Source organism: Gossypium hirsutum, chromosome A10 (assembly GCF_007990345.1).
Source record: "Gossypium hirsutum isolate 1008001.06 chromosome A10, Gossypium_hirsutum_v2.1, whole genome shotgun sequence".
Classification (NCBI taxonomy): Eukaryota; Viridiplantae; Streptophyta; class Magnoliopsida; order Malvales; family Malvaceae; genus Gossypium; species Gossypium hirsutum.
In genome coordinates, this window is record NC_053433.1 from 97,473,898 (window position 1) to 97,487,158 (window position 13,261).

At 36.1% G+C, this 13,261-nt stretch overlaps 1 non-coding gene across 1 annotated transcript; it reads left to right on the plus strand.

The window, feature by feature from the left end:
• The first annotated feature begins 373 nt into the window (after window positions 1-373).
• On the plus strand, window positions 374-480 carry LOC121209120 (small nucleolar RNA R71). The gene has a single exon (XR_005904237.1). It is a non-coding gene; the product is annotated as a small nucleolar RNA R71 (small nucleolar RNA).
• Window positions 481-13,261: the final 12,781 nt, after the last annotated feature.

A 13,261-nucleotide genomic window follows, 5' to 3' on the forward strand; every position in this document is an offset into this window, starting at 1 on the left:
ATTTAACTGCTCGTTCTCCATATTGTGGCCATAGGGTAGGTATTCTGGATTGCTTGATCCACCTCCACTTGCTTCGCACTGAATTACTGGGTAAACCTGTGATGAACTAAGAAAACCATCAATTTTCTTATTTAAGAGTTCTACCTGATTAGAGAGCATGGTGACCGAATCGACGTTATAAACGTTGACTACTTTTCTTGGCTTTGTCCTCATGACCTGCCACTAATAATTATTCAGTGACGTCTCTTCTATAAATTCATAAGCATCTTCAGGTGTCTTATTATTGATAGTCCCACCAGCGGCTGCGTCAACCATTTGTCGAGTCGAATGATTCAGGCCATTGTGAAATGTTTGAACCTGTAGCCAAAGTGGTAACCCATAGTGAGGGCATCTTCTAAAGAGGTCCTTGTATCTCTCCCATGCATCGTAGAGTGTTTCTAAATCCATCTGCACAAAAGAAGAGATATCATTACGTAATTTAGACGTTTTAGCTGGCGAAAAATATTTTAATAAAAACTTTTCGGTCATTTGTTCCCAAGTAGTGATTGACCCTCGGGGTAACGAATTCAACCACAGTTTAGCTTTGTTTCTCAATGAAAAAGGGAATAATCGAAGGCAAATGGCGTCATCAGAAATGCCATTAATTTTGAATGTATCACATAGTTCCAAAAAGTTTGCCAAGTGAGCGTTGGGATCTTCGTCCTGCAAACCATCAAACTGAACAAATTACTGTATCATTTGAATTGTGCTAGGTTTCAGTTCAAAAGTATTTGCAGCTACAGCAGGTCTAAATATGCTCGATTTAGTTCCTGTTAAAGAAGGTTTAGCATAATCATACATAGTGCGCAGAGCAGGATTCTGATTAACAGCAATCGTAGGAGGTAGCGGATTTTCTTGGTTTTCAGCCATCTTCTCGATTGTGGTTGAAGTATCGTCCTCTTGCTCTTCCTCTGTGTATCGTAAGCTTTGCGTTATTTCTCTTCGACTTCTGTAAACTGAACTCACTATCAAACAGTAATGGTCTCGACGGGTTTCTTCTAGTCATACACTACAAAAACCTGCCATGAACAAATAAAAGAAAAATTAGAAAAGAAAATAAAAATTTAAATTGCAAATAAAGTAGAATGGCTAAAGTAATAAAAATCGAGTGTTCCTAATATCCTAGTTCCCCGACAACGGCGCCAAAAACTTGATACGTGATATTCGCGATAGGTTTTAAAAATTTATAATTAATTGTTCTTGAAACTAACTATTATCATGATGAAGGCAAGTGTACCTATCGAATAGTAGTATAGCTTTAGCAGGACTGAATTGTTAAACCCAAAGGAACCAATAGTACTAGTAATTACTTTCTTTTTATTATCGAGCCTAAAAATTAAGGGATTTGTTTATTAAAACTAATTAACTAAACTAAGAGTGCACAGAGAGAAATTGAGGAAAAGCTTTTGGGAAAATTTGATTGATAAAGACAATACCCAAGGAAAAATCCACCTAGACTTCACTTGTTATTTGACTCTGAATCAGATGATTTATTCATTTGACTTGACCTGTAGAAATCCCTAAGTTATATTATTATCTCTCTCGAGACTAATAACGTCTAACCCTAGGTTGATTAATTGAAATCTCTTTCTAATTAACGTCCTAGTGTTGCATTAACTCGATCTATGGATTCCCTTATTAGGTTTCACCCTAATCTGGTAAAATCTTATCACCCTATCTCTAGGTGTGCAATCAACTCCGCTTAATTACGACAAATTCACTCTTAGACAGGGTTTATTCCCCCTCTGAATAAGAGTATTAACTTGAATCAATATCTTGGAATATTAAAACAAGAATTAAGAACACATAATTAAGAACAAGTCAAATATTTATCATACAATTAAGATGATAATAACAAGATTTGTCTTAGGTTTCATTCCCCTTAGGTATTTAGGGGTTTAGTTCATACTTATGAAAGAAAACATCTCACAAGAAAAAAGATAACAAAACATAAAGAAAACCCAAAACCCCTGAATGGAAATTGAAGGGAGATCTTCAGCTTTAACGATGAATCTGGCTTCTAAGATGGATCAATCGGCTTATATTGAGTAATTCCTTGCCTCCTACTCCATGTGTCTGTTCTAAGTGCCTCCTCCAGTGTTTAAATAGGCTTTAGAATGCCTAAGAGCCCTCAAAAGTGGCCTTTTCTGAATAGGGCTATACTTGGGCTCGACAAGGACACGCCCATGTGTGATTACTTCAGCCCGTGGTCAAGGCTGTTGAATAGGAACAGGCGTGTATTCTACCCGTGTAAGTTGTGCTTCGATCTTGCCAAATGGACACGGCCGTGTGACACGCCCGTGTAAGGAAGTCCAGGCCATGTTGATTTCCTATGTGGGTCCATATTCTTTATTTTTAGCCCATTTCTCGCTCTTTGTACTCTCCTATGCTCACCTAAGTATAAAACATGAAATTAAAGGATTAAGAGCATCAAATTCACTAAATCTAAGGAGAAACCATCCATAAATGTGCTAAGCATAGGATAAAATATGTATAAATTACAGTTTATCACTTTTGTTAGTTAAACTGTAATTATTCTAAGGATATTTTAGTTATATATTCACACGAATTTCAACCTATAAAAGGGCCTTTGTAACCCTAGAATTGATATCTTCATCACATTAAAATTAAGAGAATATTAAGACAGTTTTGAAAGAGCTTTAAGGGACTTTCATGTTTTAGTCAGAGAGCTTTTTCTCGAGGTCTAGGGTTTGTTTGTTTTAGGGTTATCTCTATCTTATACTCGTTCAGATTATTTTTCATTTTAATGAAGTTTTATTTACTCGTGATTTTTATCTTTTTCGAAAGAGTTTTTCATGTAAAATAGTTATGTTCAGTAACGCCTCAAAATTCTTAATTCGGTTTTTGTACAAATGTGTCACAATTGTCTGTCTGCTTTAGTGGTTAAGTGTTCTGGGTGTGTGTGTGAGCTCCCAAGTTTAAGATTTAGCTTCAAAAATTTCTGTAATTTTTGGAATTAAGCCCTATCTTTGTTCAGTAGGCTTATATATAGTTGCCTATAATTAATATCAGAATGGGCCTGCTAGTCTGGTGGTTAAGTTGAGCGTCAGTTTGCTGAGGGTCCTGAGTTTGAATTCTTGCACACGCGTAGGTATTAAATTTTACTCTGTCATCTGGAAGAGTTTTAGTGGAACTTAAATTTTGAGGGAGTTATGAGTAGTGGGGCTAGAGGGAGAAAAATAAGGGATTGTGATCAAGTGGGTGTTTGATTTTATTTGTCTCTTTTGATTATTAATTTATTTTTAGTTTTCTTTCCCAAAATTTTGCTATCCTTTCTGACGTTTTTCTCTATTCTGCCTGTCACTTCCTGTTTCACTTTCCTCCTTTTCTGTTCAAACAATTGTTCGTTTTATTTGTTAGGGCTCAGAAATTGTGGTGGTGCATATTTCATCTTGGTATGTCTATAGTTTGCTCTTTTAGCATTCGTTCTCTTGAATGGGGGTTGATGTGGTGGTTTGGGAATTTATCTTGGTGGTTGTGTTGTGTAGGAAAAGACCGAGGAATGGTGGAATCCGTTACAGCACTCTAGTTCGTTTTAGTAATCTCTGCACATTGACGGTAAATGTGTAAATGTTGTTCTAAATTTCTGTCTTAGATAGGTTTCGTTTGAGTTTCATATTATCGTCACTGATTGTGGAGGTTGGATTGTCGATTTTTAGGTTTCTGGAGGTTCGAGAGTATTTTCATTGTGAAACAATACCAAGTGTGTACCCAAGACGCAAAAATTGAGCTTTCGACAAAATCCGAAAAAGGCCACTGTTGACGCCACACGGGCATATGGTCACCTGTGTGGTAGGCCGTGGTCGTGTGATCAATGAAGGCCAAGTTATGCGCAAGACACGGTAGTGTGATGGCTGGGGTATGGCCATGTGGGCCACATGGACACGCCACATAGGCGTGTGATATCAGGGTCAAACCGTGCGATCCACACGGGCAAGGCCAATCTAGACATGTGGGCCCACACGAGCAAACCAAATAGGTGTGTGGGCCTATTTAGCTAAAGTGTTTCCTAGGGTTGTGCGAGTTGCCCAAGTTGACTGTGAACCTACTATAGGGTCGGTAAGCGCTACTTAGACCCTAAATTGTGTAACTTGAATATAAAATGTATGTAATAAGCATGTTAGATGTATGCATGTTTATTGATCCGTATGTATGACTAATAATTGAAATTTTAACATGTGAGCATGTGTTTCCGTATGTCTACATTAAGCATGTTTAATTGCATCGGCATTGGGGTGGGATGATTGATTATTGGAGGAAGTGTACTGAAAGGCTTTTATGTCTATTATCTGGCAGCTCAGTTGCAATATTACTGATAAGTGCCGTATTCAGTACGACTTGGTGTGTAGGGTTGGGTGGGTGTTTGAAACCCCACATAGTGTGTAGGGATGGTCGCAGGTGCTGTGTAGAAGCTGGTGGGTAGGATACTGATTGCTGTTGTTGTTTGCATATTGTATCTGAGATAGGCTAAGGCCTAAATTATATCTAAAATTGTATCTGAATGGGTTAGGCCTAAACTGCATCTGAATCTGTAATGGGCTTTATGTTTAGACTGCATTTGACTGATAACTGTTGTTTGACTGTATGCATGTCTACTATGGGGATTATATATTGAGTTTACGTAAACTCACCCTTTTCTATTTTATCTGTAAAAGTAATCCCTAAACTTAGCCGGATCGGTACGGTGGAGGACTCACCGGTGAGCACATATCGAGTGAACGGTTTTAATTCCATTTATGGTTTTTAATTCCTATTATTTTTGGGGTATTTTTATGTAATTTGGACTTTAGATTATTTGCCGTTACTTTAGATTTTAACTGTTTACATAGACTTTAAAATTGCAAAACACAATGAAAACTCGATTTAATTAAATACAATTTTTTTCTAAACGCGAACGATTTTCTTTAAATAATCACGGTTTAAAAGCTTCAACTACAAAATATATTTTCAAACGAATCAAATTAACGAGAAAACAATTTTGAGACGAAAGATAAATAAAAGCTAATTAACAGAAATGATTTTAACTTGATAGATTCGATTTCAAATTCTATTCCATGTGACACCGCAGGATTCAGCCATAATGTCTAAGCTGGGTTTGGGGTGTTACATGTTCAATCTTCTCTACTTTTTCTATTTTGTTGTTTATACAGGTTGATCCTTAATAAATTAGTATCAGAGCTTGGTTCAAGTTTCGCAATTGACTCTTTCAAGGATGGCGACAACAAATTTCAATATCAAGAAGTTCAATGGAATTACAGATTTTAGATCATAACAATTTCAGAAAAAGCAGAGTGTTTAAAGCAAAGTTGGTCTCAAAAGGGTAGCAATCAAGTAGAGGGAGTTGATTTCCTCTATGTTTTCTCTCTTATTGTGAAACACACACCTCTTCATGTATCATTGCCCCTTGTTGCATTATACAAAATTGATTTGAAGAGTAGAAGTTTTTTGGTTTCTAAGTTCGAGAATGGTTTGGGCTTGGTTGACATTTTACAAAGATCGAGTTTGACCCGTGATAGGGCCTGGAGAAAAAGGTATGGTAAATATGAGTCAAGGTGGAGATTTATGGGTGCGCCTCGTATTTTTGGCCAAATAGACGGAAACTGTAACATCTCGATTTAGACCTTAGTTTAAACAATAGTTTTGAGACCACAAATTCGAGTCATAAAAATATTTTAATATTATTTTTCGTGTTTACAGTATGTGGTTAAGCATGTGTGAAAGTTTTGTATGAAAATTTGATTGTTTGCGTGCTCAATTTGATAAAAGGACTAAATCGCAGAAAATAAAAAAGTTGTGTGATACATGAATAAGTGCCGAATTGACATGGCTTATTAATTATGAGGTCCTTATGTTGATATTAGACCATTGAATCTATGAATGGACATGTATGCCAAGGGTTAGTGCATTTTAAATGTTTATATTGGGGTTAAAATGGTAAATGGTTTATTAATGTGTATTAAATAGAAGAAAACATGAAATTGATTAAAATGTTCATTTTTGTTGCCGAAAATTGAAAGAAAAAAAAAGAGTTCCTACGGTTCGATTAAGGAAATTGGTAATTAAGGTATGGTTTTTGATTCGTTTTTGATTATTTCCCCATTTTTGTAATTGTTGCTTTGTGTTCTACTAAGCCCGTGCCTCAATTTCAGAATTTGATGATGATTTTTAGTTACGCCATTGTTGATTTTGTGAGCTTTGTAATGTTAATTGATGAAATATGGAAGCTTGATGATAGATAAATATGTTTTATATTGGGATTTTTTATGAATTTGATTATTATGGGCTAAATTGTGAAAATGAGATTTTAAGGGACTAAAATGTGAAATAAATGAAATATATGGGCTTATATGAACTATATGAATATTCGACCACGTCTGTGTATAAGGAAATTTTGTGTATTTTGTGATTTTGTTAATTAGGGACTAAAATGTCAAAATGTGAAAATATGAGGGCTAATTTATAAAATTCCCTAATTATATATTTTTAGATTGAATTGAATGACTTCGTGAATAAGGAGTTAAATTTTGAATGTGTATAGATCAAGAACAAAATAAAACGGAATTAGATCAGAGAAAGTCGAAAGTAGTTGAATAGCCTTTCGTTTCTGTTCATTTCCGTACGAGGTAAGTCGATATACAAATAAATGTGTCAAATTGAATTATTATTGCTTATATGTTGTTTGAATTGTGGTGAATGGATATGAAAGCTAAATATGTGAAATTTGAGAAAGTTCTGATAATGCGACGACGTCCGAAAAGCCCCATACGAACCATAGGAATAGTTAAGATACATATGTCATGACATAGGATTCTGATATTTGATTTCGTGTAAGACCACGTTTGGGACGTTGGCATCGATTTGAGATTTACGTGTAAAACCATGTCTGGGACATCGGAATCGTATTTGATTTCCTGTAAGATCCTGTCTAGGACAGTGGTATCGATATTTGATTACATGTAAGACCACATCTGGGACATTGGCATTGTACGAGCTTTTCGAGCTATCCGTGTATCCTATTTAATTCCGTACTTTTCAATGGGCATTCTGAGAAATACATGATTGAATGAATGAATAACCGATTCAGGTACTTGGAGATGTGTTCAACATTTGTTAATGAGAAGTAAGTATATGTGCAAGTGATGATATGTGATATAAGTATGAGAAAATATATTATATGTGCAAATGAATTGGTAATATGTGAAATGTATATGAACTATGTGGTTTGTAATAGTATTTGGCTATGGAGTATATGTATTTTATGATGCTTATATGCTTAAAATGATAAGTTTATTTGTATACGGCTTACTAAGCTTTTGAAAGCTTACTTTGTGTATGTTTGCATTGTGTTATAGATATCAAAGCTACTGGAAGCTCGGGGATCATCAAGGATCATCACCATACTATCAAATATTATTTTAGTATCTTTTGAAAATGTATATATCAAAGTATGGCATGTATAGGCTAGGATTAATGTGGTATGTTTTGAAATAGGTACATCATGCCATGAGATATCGCTTGAATATGGTTGGACTTATGGTTTGATTTTGGTATATGATGTGTGATGCAAAAATGATAAATTTGATGTATATATATGGCCTAGTGAGAAATGGTCTTTTTGGTAAGTTAGTTTTGTGGTTGAAATGGTCTTTTTGGTAAGTTAGTTTTGTGGTTGAAATGTTTATAAATGTGATATGAATCATGTGTTCATGGTATGAATTAGCTACATGGAATTAGTATGTTTGAGTTGGAATTATGGAAATGATTAATGATATTGAAGTATGAGTGATGCTTGTTTTGGAAATGTTTTGGTTGAAATTATGGTGCAATTGTGTTTTGATTTTGGACTTGTAGGGATGACCATTAAGGGTGGCAAATTGGCTTTGCAAATAGCCTATTTTTGTCCACACGGGCAGAGACACGAGCGTGTGTCTCAACCGTGTGTGACACACGGTAATGTTACACGGCCGTGTGTCCCCTAGGGTAGTCCTACAATTTAAAGTTAGTCTCGAGCATGACCTAGACACAGGGGCATGCCTCACACAGCCTTGGCACATAGGCGTTTGTGGCCGTTTCGAAAGGTACATAGGCGTGTGGTCGGCGGTTTGACCCAAGTCAGTTTCGACCACGGCCAAGGCACATGAGCATGTCTCCGGCCATGTGGTTCAAATCAGTATGTATGCCTTATTTTCACATGGCCTAAGCCACGGGTGTGTTTGGTGGCCATGTGAGGCACACGGCCTGTTCATATGGGCGTGTGACCTGTGATTCCATGAAATTTTTATATGAGATCGGTTTAGTCCCGAACCTTCTCTAAAGTATGTTTAAGGTCTCGTTGACCTAAGAAAGGGACTTTATGTTGATATTTGACTATGGTATGACGATGTATGACTTTTGATTGTGAAATAATTACGAAATGTTCCGATATGTCTGGTAATGCCTCTTAACCCTAGTTCGGCAACAGATACGGGTTAGAGGTGTTATATTTGGTTGGTATCAGAGCTACGATTTAGTCAATTCTAGGACTAACATAGCGTGTGTGAGTCTAGCTATACATGTCATATATTTATGACCTGCGATAGTGTGATGATTCTTGATAATAAAAATGTGTTTTTATTTAGCAAATAAATCCCGAACGAGCTGTAGCTGATGATGTTGAAAGTAATGCACCTACTCCCGCTCAAGGGGCAGTACATTTGATTTTAGACCTATTACGAGTAGCCATGATGGAGAGGTTAAGCAAGCCTTCTTCCAAATGATGAATGAGTGGTTCACTTAGAATGTTAGAACAAACTCGGCTGCTCCCCAACCTCCACCCCAGCAAGTTTCTGTAGCTCCCCAAGTGGTGGATTTGATTCGTCTGAATAAGCCTCCAGTTGATAAGATTAGAAAATATGGGGCTGAAGAGTTTCGTGCTACTATTGATGATGATGCTGAGAGAGCTGAGTTTTGCCTCGAGAATACAGTACGGGTGTTTGATGAAATGTCATTGACTCCCGATGAATGCCTTAAATGTGTTATTTCACTTCTGAGAGATACAGTGTATCATTGGTGGAAAACATTGATATCAGTGGTTCTGAAAGAACAAATCACTTGGAAGTTCTTTCAGACTGAGTTTAGAAAGAAATACATCAGTCAGAGATTTATTGATCAGAAACGCAAAGAGTTTCTTGAGTTGAAATAGGGTCGTATGTCTGTTACAGAATATAAGCGAAAATTCATGAGATTGAGCCAGTATGCACGGGAATGTGTCTCGACTGAAGCAATAATGTGTAAAAGTTTTGAAGACGACTTAAACGAAGACATCCGTTTGTTAATTGGAATTCTAGAGATAAAAGAGTTTGTTGTACTTGTTGAAAGAACATGTAAAGCTGAAAAACTCGGGAAAGAGACAAGAAAAGCCAATTCAGAAGCTAGAGAGGTGTGAAAAAGATCATTGAATAAGTCATTTCAGTCAGCATCAAAGAAATTTCGAGATGATTTTAGCCGTTCAAAGGCTACTGCGGGTTATTCTAGACGTGATCGAGATAGACCCCCTGTGAGTTCGAAAGCTACCTCAATAGCTAGTGTTGGTAATATCAGGCCTAATCAATCTGAGTGGAAACATTATAGTAAACGACATCCCGATAATTGTAGAATGTATGATCTGGCTTGTTTCAAATGTGGATCTTTAGATAATTTTATCCATGATTGTCCTGAGTCTGTTGAGCAAGAGATTATGCAAAATCCAAGGCCAAGTGGCAATACAGTTAGGGGTAGACCACCTAGAAACACAAGTAATGTGAGTGGTAGTCAGAGAATGACTAAAGACATTGCTAATAGATCTGAGGCTTGAGCACCTACCAAAGCCTATGCCATTCGAGCTCATGAGGAAGCTTCGTCTCCAGATGTGATTATGGGTACATTTACTCTTTACGATACTTCTGCGATTGCATTGATAAATCGAGGATCAACTTATTCTTATATATGCATGAACTTAGTGTGTAGTAAGACTTTTCCTGTAGAGTCTATTGAATTCGTAATTAGAGTATCGAACCCCTTAGGCCGGTGCTTTTAGGTTGACAAAGTGTGTAAAAATTGTCCATTGATGTTTTGAGATTTTTGCTTTCTGGTTGATCTGATGTTATTGCCTTTTGATGAGTTTGATATAATTCTGGGTATGGAGTGGCTAACTTTGCATGATACTAATATAAATTGCAAATGGAAGGCTATTGATTTGCGATGCCATAATGATGTGATTATTCGGATTGAGTCTAATGATTTGAATGGATTGCCATCAGTGATTTCGTCGATATTGGCTCAAAAATATGTGAGAAAGGGTTATAAAGTTTACTTTGCTTATGTGATTGATACGGAAATGACAAAGGAAAATAGAATCAGTGCCTATTATTTGCGAGTTTCCTAACGTGTTTCCTGAAGAATTACCTGGATTACCTTCGATACGAGAAGTTGAGTTTGATATTGAATTAGTGCCACGAACTACTCTAATTTCAATAGCTCCGTATAGAATGGCTCCGATCGAGTTAAAAGAATTAAAGTCTAAGTTGCAGGAGTTGACCGATAGAGGATTCACAAGACCTAGTTTCTCACCTTAGGGTCCTTTTGTTCTGTTTGTGAAAAAGAAAGATGGCACGATGAGAATGTGTATTGATTATCGTCAGTTGAACAAAGTGACTATCAAGAACAAATATCCTCCGCCCAGAATTGACGATTTGTTTGATCAGTTGAAAGGAGCTATTGTGTTTTCAAAGATAGATCTGAGATCGGGTTATTATCAATTGAGAGTAAAAGATTCAGACATTCTGAAAACTACTTTCCAAACAAGGTACGGACATTATGAGTTTTTAGTTATGCCTTTCGGATTAATGAATGCACCTGTTGTTTTTATGGATCTGATGAACAGAATTTTTAGACCGTATTTAGATCGATTTGTTGTCATATTCATTGATGATATTTTAATTTATTCGCGTGATGAAATTGAGCATACCGAGCATTTGAGAGTTGTGCTACAGACTCTGCATGATAAGCAACTATTTGTGAAATTCAGTAAATGTGAGTTTTGGCTACAAGAAGTCGATTTTCTGGGACATGTTGTGTCAGCATCTGATATTCGAGTTGATCCGAGCAAGATTTCAGCTATTTTGGATTGGAAGCCTCCGAGAAATATTTCTAAAGTCTGAAATTTTCTAGGACTTGCTGGTTATTACTGATGGTTCGTAAAAGGCTTTTCGATGATTGCAACTCCATTGACAAAATTGCTTTAGAAAGATGTTAAGTTCTAGTGGTCAGATAAATGTCATAAAATTTTTGAAAAGTTGAAAGCCCTTTTAACTGAAGCTCCAGTGTTAGTACAACCAGAACTCGGCAAAAAATTTATGATATATAGTGATGCTTTGTTGAACGATCTAGGATGTGTTTTGATGCAGAAAGGCAAAGTTATAGCCTATGCCTCGAGACAATTAAAGCCGCATGAAAATAATTATCCGACCCATGACCTTAAGCTGGCTAAGATTGTGTTCGCGTTGAAAATTTGGCGCCATTATCTATTCGGTGAAAAATTTCATGTGTTTTCAGATCATAAAAGTTTGAAATATCTAATGACTCAGGAAGATTTGAACCTGTGACAGAGAAGATGGTTAGAGTTACTAAAAGACTACAAGCTTGTTATTGATTATCGTCCGGGAAAAGCAAATGTTGTTGCTAATGCTTTGAGTCAGAAATCATTATTTGCATTACGTGCTATGAATGCTCAGTTGTGCATATCTAATGATGGCTCAATTTTAGCCGATTTGAAAGCGAAACCTTTGTTCTTATAACAGATTTATAATGTACAGAAAGTTAATAATGAGATAATAGCATAACAAGCTTAGTGTGATATGGATTCTGATTCTGAATATCGAATTGATAATAATGATTGTCTGAGATTCCGAGATGGGATTTGTGTTCCAAGAAATCCAGAGTTAATTCAGATGATTTTGAATGAAGCTCACAATAGTATTTTATCTGTTCATACGGGACGTACGAAAATGTATAATGACTTGAAACAGCTATACCGGTGGCCTAAAATAAAAAGAGATATTTCTGATTTTGTTTCAAAATGTTTGATTTGTACCAAGTTAAACCTGAACATCATGTGACAGCCCAAAATTGACCCTAGTCGGGAAGTGGTTTCGGAACCGCTAAACCGAGTCACCGAAAGGTTTGAATGTGATGTTTATTGTCTAGAATATGTAATCATGAATGTGTGAAAATTTCAAGCTTCGATTTAGTCGATTGCATGTGAATTTAGTCAATAGGACTTATATGAGAAAATTTTAAAATGTGATAGGTCAATGCATGAGGACCTATTAGTGCATGTGGAAGAAAAAGGGGACTTGCATGTCAAATTCCCCCTCCCTAAATAGTAGTGGCCGGCCATGACAAAGTGGATAGGCAAATGGTGATGGGTAAAACATATTATAAAAAGTTTATGACAACATGTTGTGTTAAGAACAATAAAATATGAGGGGAGTGGGAGGAGAAACCAAAGTTGTTTCATCCTTGCTCCCCCATTTTGCTGAAACTAGAAGAAAAAAAAAGGCTTCATCCTCTTTGCTCTTCTTGACCGAAAAATCAAAGGAGGAAGAAAGAGTTCTCTTGCTTATGTTCGGTTTGGATGAGGATTAAGAAGAGGTAAGTACCTTGAAACCCTTGGAAAATTTTGTATAAAGAAGATGGTTAGTTCAAGTTCTAATCATTCCATGGCTTAAGTTTTGATTGTTAGGAGGTTTGATGTTTGGCCAAGTAGGTTGATTTGAGCTTTCGGTTGTGGTTGTCAAGGGAGGAAATGAGATTTTGTTTGTCTTCAACAATTGGTTGGTAAATAAGTGTTAAATGTGAGAAAATTTCGTTTGGGTAATTGAAAGAAATAATTAGAGGCTTAATTATCAAAAGGTTTCGGTTTGATATCATTTTTATAAGCATAATTAGTTCAATTTGATAATAAGGTATGAGGTGATAAGTAAAATTTTCATGGTGGTTTAGGTTTAATGACATTCGGCTATGGATTAAAAGTGTTAGCTAATTCGGCATAAGAGTATAAATGTTAATCACTTTATATTTGAAGCCTTGAAGAATAGGTTGTGGAATATTAAAGTGTTGAAGGTTAAATCTTTAAGCTTGGTTAATTTGGACATTCGGCTATTCTTATGACATTAGATACAAG